At 33.6% G+C, this 7,956-nt stretch overlaps 1 pseudogene; it reads left to right on the top strand.

Moving 5' to 3' along the window:
- The first annotated feature begins 5,868 nt into the window (after window positions 1-5,868).
- LOC150079763 (poly(A) polymerase type 3 pseudogene) lies at window positions 5,869-7,647 on the top strand (annotated as a pseudogene).
- Window positions 7,648-7,956: the final 309 nt, after the last annotated feature.

Genomic DNA, 7,956 nt, shown 5'->3' with positions numbered 1-7,956 from the left:
CCTTCTATACTATGCATAATGAAGAACTACTGACACCAGATACCCCAAAATTATGGAAAAGGAAGAGTTGAAAGCACAGAATCAGGCATATAACAAGACGTTAGGAACTTCCTCCTCGAAATGAAGTATAAAATACTGTGGGTTTGCCATTTAGATTTTATGTGGCGCAATAATTCAGTTCCTTGCATAGAAAGAAGATATTTTGCAAAATTTATTTCTGAACACACAACCTCAGTTTGTGTCTAGGAAATAAATATTAAAGAATACTGTTATAAACAACAAAACTGCTATGATAAAATACGCATAAAATTAAATTTAAAATTTTGTAAAACATAAATATTTATTGTAACAAATATGCTTACAAAATATTTCTTTTAACAATTAACAGTAGGAAAAATAAAACAACAAAAATATGCAAAATTACACTAAAACTAAAATTAAAAAACTAAAAGGTAAAAGTACTAAATTATGATTATATCTCGCTGGTCGGTTCTCATGGACGTCAGTGATAACTGTTCTCAGCATTAATGAAATCCAAAGATTGTTTTAAGCGTTTTGATTCTGTACACTTCAGCAATATGTCCGTTAAATTTGAAAATAGTTTCTAACAAAGTTGATTTGGTCGAATGCGTCTAGTACCTATTTGTGTTTCTATAAGTTTCTAAATCATATATCTCTCATTACTTTGTGCTTGAAACGCTGGATGCCATTAGTTAACTCGACATTCAATATTAGGTTTAATATCTTTAAGTAGAAGTCGTAAATCGCCACGTTTAACAACATCCAGACAATTTCTTTGTTTTGTCAGCAATTGAGATACAGCACTGAAACCGGTTTCGACTAGATATGATGTTGGAAAAGAAATAAGTAATTTTTTTAGAATTCCTCACAATGCAGGATAATGGTCAGGGATTTTCTTTTGTAACCAAAATTCCTGATATGAATTATGAAATTTTGACTTCAGTTCAACTTCATTTTGTAACTCAATCAATTATTCTACAAAAGGTTCACCATCGTCATTATTTAAAAAAAGATTTATAACTCAATCTGGAATTTTCAAATTAACGAGATCTTCGAACCTTTCCTGCATATCTCTGCGCAATATTTCTAGATTACAAAAAGTTAGTAGAGTTTCGTCAGCTATTTTTTCTTTTTTCTCTATTTCGAACAGATTTGGAAATTGAAACAATTCACGTCGTCCTACGTTGCGCATAAAAAGCTTTAATTTTGAAATAAATGATGAAATTTGAGTTGTCGCCTTAATAAGAGTTACATCTTGTCCTTGTAAATGTAAGTTCATTGAGTGGAATCTAGTAAATAAATCTGCAAGATAAGCAATATCAGTTTTCATTTTCTTGAGGTCATTACTAAGGTCGTTGTTCCTATCTTCAAAAAAATGGACAACAGTATCAACGAGTTCATAAAATCTGTTGAGACAGTTGCCTTTTGACAGCCTCCGAACCTTGGAGTGAAGTAGCAATCGTTCAAAATCTTCACTGTTTTGATCACAAAGCTTTCGAAATATACGATCATTCAAAGAATGTGCTTTAATTTTGTTTATAGCAGTAATAACAGTTTGTAGAGAATTGTGCAGTTGATCACCAAGCTTTTTCGCAACTAAATGCTGATGGTGAATGACACAATGAACAGTAATAATATTTTGCACAGCATTTTTTAAATAAGCCATAAAACCCTTGTAACGGCTAATCATTGATGGCGCTCCATCCGCCCCTGTCATGCATAACACCCCCATGGATAATTCAAACGCCCCTAGGGGGTGATATCGCCCACTTTGAGATGTCAATTTTTGATTACAGTGCCTAAAAACTATTTCACGCACTGGTGTGTGTGTGTGTTTGAAATAAATCAATATGGCCACCACAATTGTGAAATTATATGATATATCAACAATTTAACTAATCAGTTTGTATTGATTTGAGTTCTTTTATTATTTTTGGTTAATATACTGGTCTTTACCTTTTTCTAGACATAATTCAAGAGTTTCGACCGTATACGCATACACATGATGGTTGGTTGGCTGCTGAATGGTCTTGGGGTATCAGTAACTTATGTCATATTGCTCCGTTAATAATATATCTTTATATTGAATGCGTTCTGAGGTCGACCTGCTGTCGGCTGGACGAAAATTCCGATTTTCAAGTAGAAGAAAACAAATTATTCTCCTTTGAGTCGGACTAACTCAGCCTGGTTGTGAAAAAGAGCAATAAAAATTTATTACATCCTCAATAGGATTCGAACTCATCTCCGAAGAATTGTGTCTTCAAACAACTTTTTCTTCTGGTTTTTAAATTATCAACGCCATGCTCTTTCTTGCTAACTAAGATTCTTTCATGGCAAATAAAAATTCAATGAAATTTGCTTCGTTGGTGTTCCAAGAATATTAAACTTTTGCCTGTTAAGAACAAATTAAGCCTGGGGGTATTGTACAATGCGAAAAACGTGATGACGTCAGCAATTCAGGAGACACATCAGTTTGACACATAAGGAGACACATCGGATTGTATAGCCTCGTCCTCAATGCCTATACTGAGATTTGATTGAGAAACCCCTTGGGCAATGGATGTGTACCCTCGAGTCGATGATTTCCTAAAGAGTATATATATTTTCCAACCGATATGGATCCTTGACAGTTTACCATCAGCAGATCAGGGTTCACGTAGTGTGTGTTTGAGCAGAAGACAAGTTATTTTTGTCAAGTAAGTATTTTGTTTTTATATACGATACCACCTTAAGTGTCTTTATGTTATTTTAAATTACGGTAGATAAAGATTTAATTGGCAATTAAATTACCTTAATTTTAAATTACGGTGGGTTAAGAAATATTTGTCAAGGCTTTGAGTGTCACAATAAGGGAACCTACAAAAATCAGATAATACAATTTTAATTGTCCGTTGAACTAAATTTCAGTACCATTTCCGTGAGAAATCGAATTTAGCGAGATGGTCCATAGATTGACTCTGGTAGTGAATCAAGAAACGGCCATCTTTTGTTCCATATTATGGAAACTAAAATTAATTAAGTAAATTAATCAGATTTTGTAATTAGTTTTGTCCGATATGTCAGAGAATTACTGATGTTTCGGATTGTATATGTTTTGTTTTAAATTTCGATTTGATTTTTTCCCTTAAAAATATTCTTCTATTATTTAAACTTAATAAAACACTTATAAGAAAATGGCGATTTAAGATCCTTTTTTTTTTTTTATGTTGGGATAAGTTAATGGGCTGTTAACCTCAGAAAATTGTAGTAGACCTCTGTGCCATCAAACGCAAAACCTTATTGTACTATTTTTCATCAAAATTAAAATATCCAAGGTTACACCGTGCATCAGTGGTGTACAATCTACGGCCAGCGGGCCGGATATAGCTCGCGAATAATTTTTTATAAGCCCGCCCGGTAAGTGAACTAAAAGCGCATCGATCTCCACTGCGTGTACAAGCCTCCAGCTCAACTGTATCAAACATGTACCTGTGGTTCAGTTTACATGTTATTAATCTGTGTCGAATTAAAAAGATGATTCTTAAAAATGTTCCAAAAGGGGAAAATCAATTTGGAGTGCCGTGTTTTTGATCCGAGTTGGACCGAAGACTATTTCTTCATTGATTACCACGAAAAAGCAGTGTGTTTGGTGTGTTAGGAGGCTGTGTGAGTTTTTAAGAATATAATTTCAAACGACACTGATTCCAATCATAAATCTTATGATCAACATAAAAAAGAGTCGCGAAACGAAAAGTGTTCAAGGTTACAAAACGAATTAAGAAAACAACAAAACACACTGAAAACGTATCAGTCAAGACATTTACCTGCTGTACGTGTGCCAGTTATCAAGTTGCACATTGGATCGCTTTAGAAAGTAAACTGTTGACTGATGGTGAATTCGTTAAGCGGTGTTTGTTAAAAGTTGTGGAAGAAATTTGTCGAGAGAAACAAACAGTGGTACAAGAGATTAGTTTGTCTCGATAAACAATCATGCGAAGAGTAGAACATACTGGAAAGAATTTGTTCGAACAACTTTTGGAAAACATTAAAACAAATTAAATATTTTAGTGTGCCATTGGATGACAATACTGGTGTAAATGACACAGCCCAACTCGTCATCTTCATAAGTGGAATTAATGATAATTTTGTACCAGTTGATGATTTAGCTGATCTACAGAGTATGCGCGGAACAAATAAAGGTAATATCTTTTTGAAAATTTTTTCCAACCTGTCGAAAAGTTAGGATTAAATATTAAAAATGTGGTAGGAGTCACATCTGGCGGTGCAAAAATGATTGGTAAAAACATCGGGATTAATGGTTGAATAAACAAGAAAATGATAGATATCGAAGCTGAACCTCAGATTGGAATTCACTACATTGTGCATCAAGAAGCACTTTATGTGAAACTTTTGGATCTCCAAAACGTTATGAATACGGTTATTTCAACTGTAAATTTTACAAGATCACATGGCCTTAATGTGGCTTTTGAAATATCAACGAAAGTTTCAACACAGCAAAAAGTAAACCAATAAAACAACTATCAAATATGGAGTGGCTGTTTGATCTTTCAATTATTACATACATTTCTAGTCATTTAAATGTTCTTAATTTTAAAACTACAAGGGAAAGGAAAATTGGTTCGATTTCATTGGTGACAAGAAATCATTTCAGAATAAGTTATTTAAATCCCAGTTAAGCAAAACAATTTAGTTCACACTGAATGTTGTACTAAGCTAAAGGAGAAACACATTTTCAAAGAATCGTTGCCTTTAGTTATCACAACTAATTTTGAGACTTGTGTTTCACCAAACTTTTCCACTGAATAAGTCCATAAATGGGTAACATAAGCCAGAATATCATCAGTGGATCAACACTGACGGATTTCATACTGGCGATCTTTGATCAGACGGAAGGTTTCTAGGTAGTTGATGTGTTGGAAGTTAATTGATTTCTCCCTTACTTAAGAAAGATTATAAGTAATTGCAATGGGACGGATTTGTCACCCTTTTTAGGAACTGGCTTTCCAAGCAGAAGGAAAAACACCTTTGAAATAAGAAAGTGAATAAAGGTGGCATAGAACAGGAGTAAGTTCATGAGCACAGGTTTTGAGAACAAGTGGAGAAAATACCATAAACACCTTGAGCTCCTTGGAGAAATACCATCAAGACATAATCTCCATTATGTGCTGATATTGTCGTCACTAGTTTGCAACCAAATTTTGAACAATTATTTAAGAATATCCACCCTCAATTATGTCATTAAATGTTATTGTATATTGTACTTCATAAAAGTTTCGAATATTTCTATTTTAGGTTTATCATGATATTTATTTATTCACCTTAATACTGAAAAGCAATGATCTTTTCAGGTTGTAAATTTTAGAAAATTCACAACTTGAAAATTTAAGTTGAAAATTTTCTGATTTTAGGTTGAGTATTTTTTTAAAAACTAAAGTAAGTCCTTTTTATAAATTTAAAAAATCTAATAAATCCCTGACATAGGTTTGCTGCACATAAAGTGCTGAGAATTTGCATTTTTTAATATATATATATAGCTTTGAAAAGAAAAAACGGTAACATGAAAATAGACTCTTCCTTCTAAGAGTAACAATATATTGAAATTGTGAGACAAATAATAAAAAATGGAAATTCTGAAAATTTTCAAGAACGTAAAAGTATTTATTATTAAAAAGATTAATTCTCTTCAGTTATTCACAGTTTTACATTTCATGATTTATTCTAATAAAATGGATATAAATATTTCTAATTCGCTATCTCTTTTCTTTTTCGCAGGGAGAAATAATTCAAGACAGTATAAAAAGTCATTGAATATCAACTTAGCCTTTAATAAAATTTAAACAAATTGAAATGTCGTGGAAACAATGGAAGAGTAATCTAAAAAACAGTCTTAATGCGCCACCCTCCAGAGAAAGTAATGACGAACAGCAAGAATCCGTAAAGATTCTGGGTGTTACAGCACCTGTCAGTTTGGCCAATCCAACATCTATTGATATACAGAGATCCATTGAACTGGATGACGTTTTAAAATATCATGGCTTGTACGAAACTGATGAGGAACTTCAGAGCAGACTGAACGTTTTAACAAAAATAACAGAATTAGTGGATCAGTGGATCCATGAACTAAACAAAAGAAAAAATATACCGGAAGAATTTGCAGCAAATTCGCGGGCAAAACTTTTTACCTTTGGTTCTTTCCGGCTCGGTGTTCATACTAAGGATGCCGATATTGACACTCTGTGTGTAGCTCCGAGATCTGTCAAACGCTCAGACTTTTTTGGCAGTTTTCGTGAATTGTTGAAGCAACAACCACAGGTTAAAGACTTGAAGCTTATTGAAGAGGCCTACGTACCTCTAATTAAGATAAAATTTGACGGTTTTGATATAGACATGCTATTTGCACGCCTTAATTTGAAAGAAATACCAGAAGACTTTGATCTAGGGGATGCAAGTGTTTTAACAAACTTGGATCCAAAATGTGTTCGAAGTTTGAATGGAAGTAGGGTGACAGACGAAATTCTCAAACTGGTTCCCAACAGGGAAACTTTCAAAATAGCATTAAGATCAATTAAATTATGGGCCAAGAAAAGGCGATTATATTCTAACACACTAGGTTACTTAGGTGGTGTTTCATGGGCAATTCTTGTGGCTCGTGTTTGCCAGATATATCCAAACGCTGCTGCAGCCACTATTGTCCAAAAATTCTTTCTAGTATTTTCACAGTGGCCTTGGCCCAAACCCATTCTTCTAAAAAAATTGGAAGAACATAACTTGGGATTTCCTGTCTGGGACCCAAGGGTGAACGCCGCCGACAGATTTCACCTAATGCCAATAATAACTCCGGCATATCCCCAACAAAATTCAACTTTTAATGTGTCATATTCATCAAAAAAGATACTTGTCGAAGAATTTAAACTAGGACTAACAATAACAAATGCGATCATGATGGGTAAAGAAGAGTGGAAGAAACTCTTTGAGCCGCTGATATTTTTTGGAAAGTATAATCATTTTCTAATGATAACTGCAACTGCTTCTACCAAGCAACATCATTTAGAGTGGAATGGCCTAGTGGAATCAAAACTCCGATTATTAATAATTAATCTGGAGAGAAATCCTTGTATTGAGTTAGCACAAGTGAATCCTGAACTGTTTAGTCCTTTAGTGGTTGAGTCAAACAGTTTTCAGTCAATGTGGTTTGTTGGACTGCAGTTTACAAAGACCGAAAATTTGAATCTTGATTTAACTTATGACGTCCACACTTTTAGTGATACCGTAATCAACAAGGCAAAACTCGTTAATTTATACAAGCCAGAAATGAAATTAGAAGTCCAGCATGTTCGACGAAGGGAGCTTTCCAAATACTTGCCTAAAAGTGTTCTTGATCAGCATAAGAAAAATCGCAAGGCGTCCCTCACCCTGGATTGTAGATCCCAGGGCACTTCTGAAGCAACAACATCTTCACAATTATGCACAGAAAGGCTCAGCTGTCAGGAAAATGAACCTCCGAAAAAGAGATATAAATCAGTTGATTATAGCTCAATTGCTTCAGTCTGTCTACCTGCTGAATCGAAAGTGAGAATTCCTTTTCTAGAAAAAAGTTTTCATGAGCCAGAAGATACCGCTCAATAAACTTAGATCGGTTATATACCACAGTGCTACATATTCGGAGTACTTATTCTGTATTGGATACCCTTTCAGAACACGATGACTACGTTCAATATTTTGCAGTAAAAACTTGAATGAATATATGTATAGTTTTAGAAGAATGTATATTAATTGAATAATAAAAATATTTTTACTAGAAAATCTTTGAAGTTATTTGCGTCTATATTTCACTCTGTTAGTTTAAAATCAAATTAAACATTATTTTAAGTTCGTAAAAAATTTCAATTCATTCATCTCGGCGATTACATTTAAAATATATGTACATAAGGCGAT

The sequence above is a fragment of the Mastigoproctus giganteus genome, chromosome 10 (assembly GCF_048544385.1).
Source record: "Mastigoproctus giganteus isolate SK-2022 chromosome 10, ASM4854438v1, whole genome shotgun sequence".
Lineage (NCBI taxonomy): Eukaryota > Metazoa > Arthropoda > Arachnida > Uropygi > Thelyphonidae > Mastigoproctus > Mastigoproctus giganteus.
Note: the sequence above shows the minus strand (reverse complement) of the source record. Positions and strands in the feature narration are given on the sequence as shown.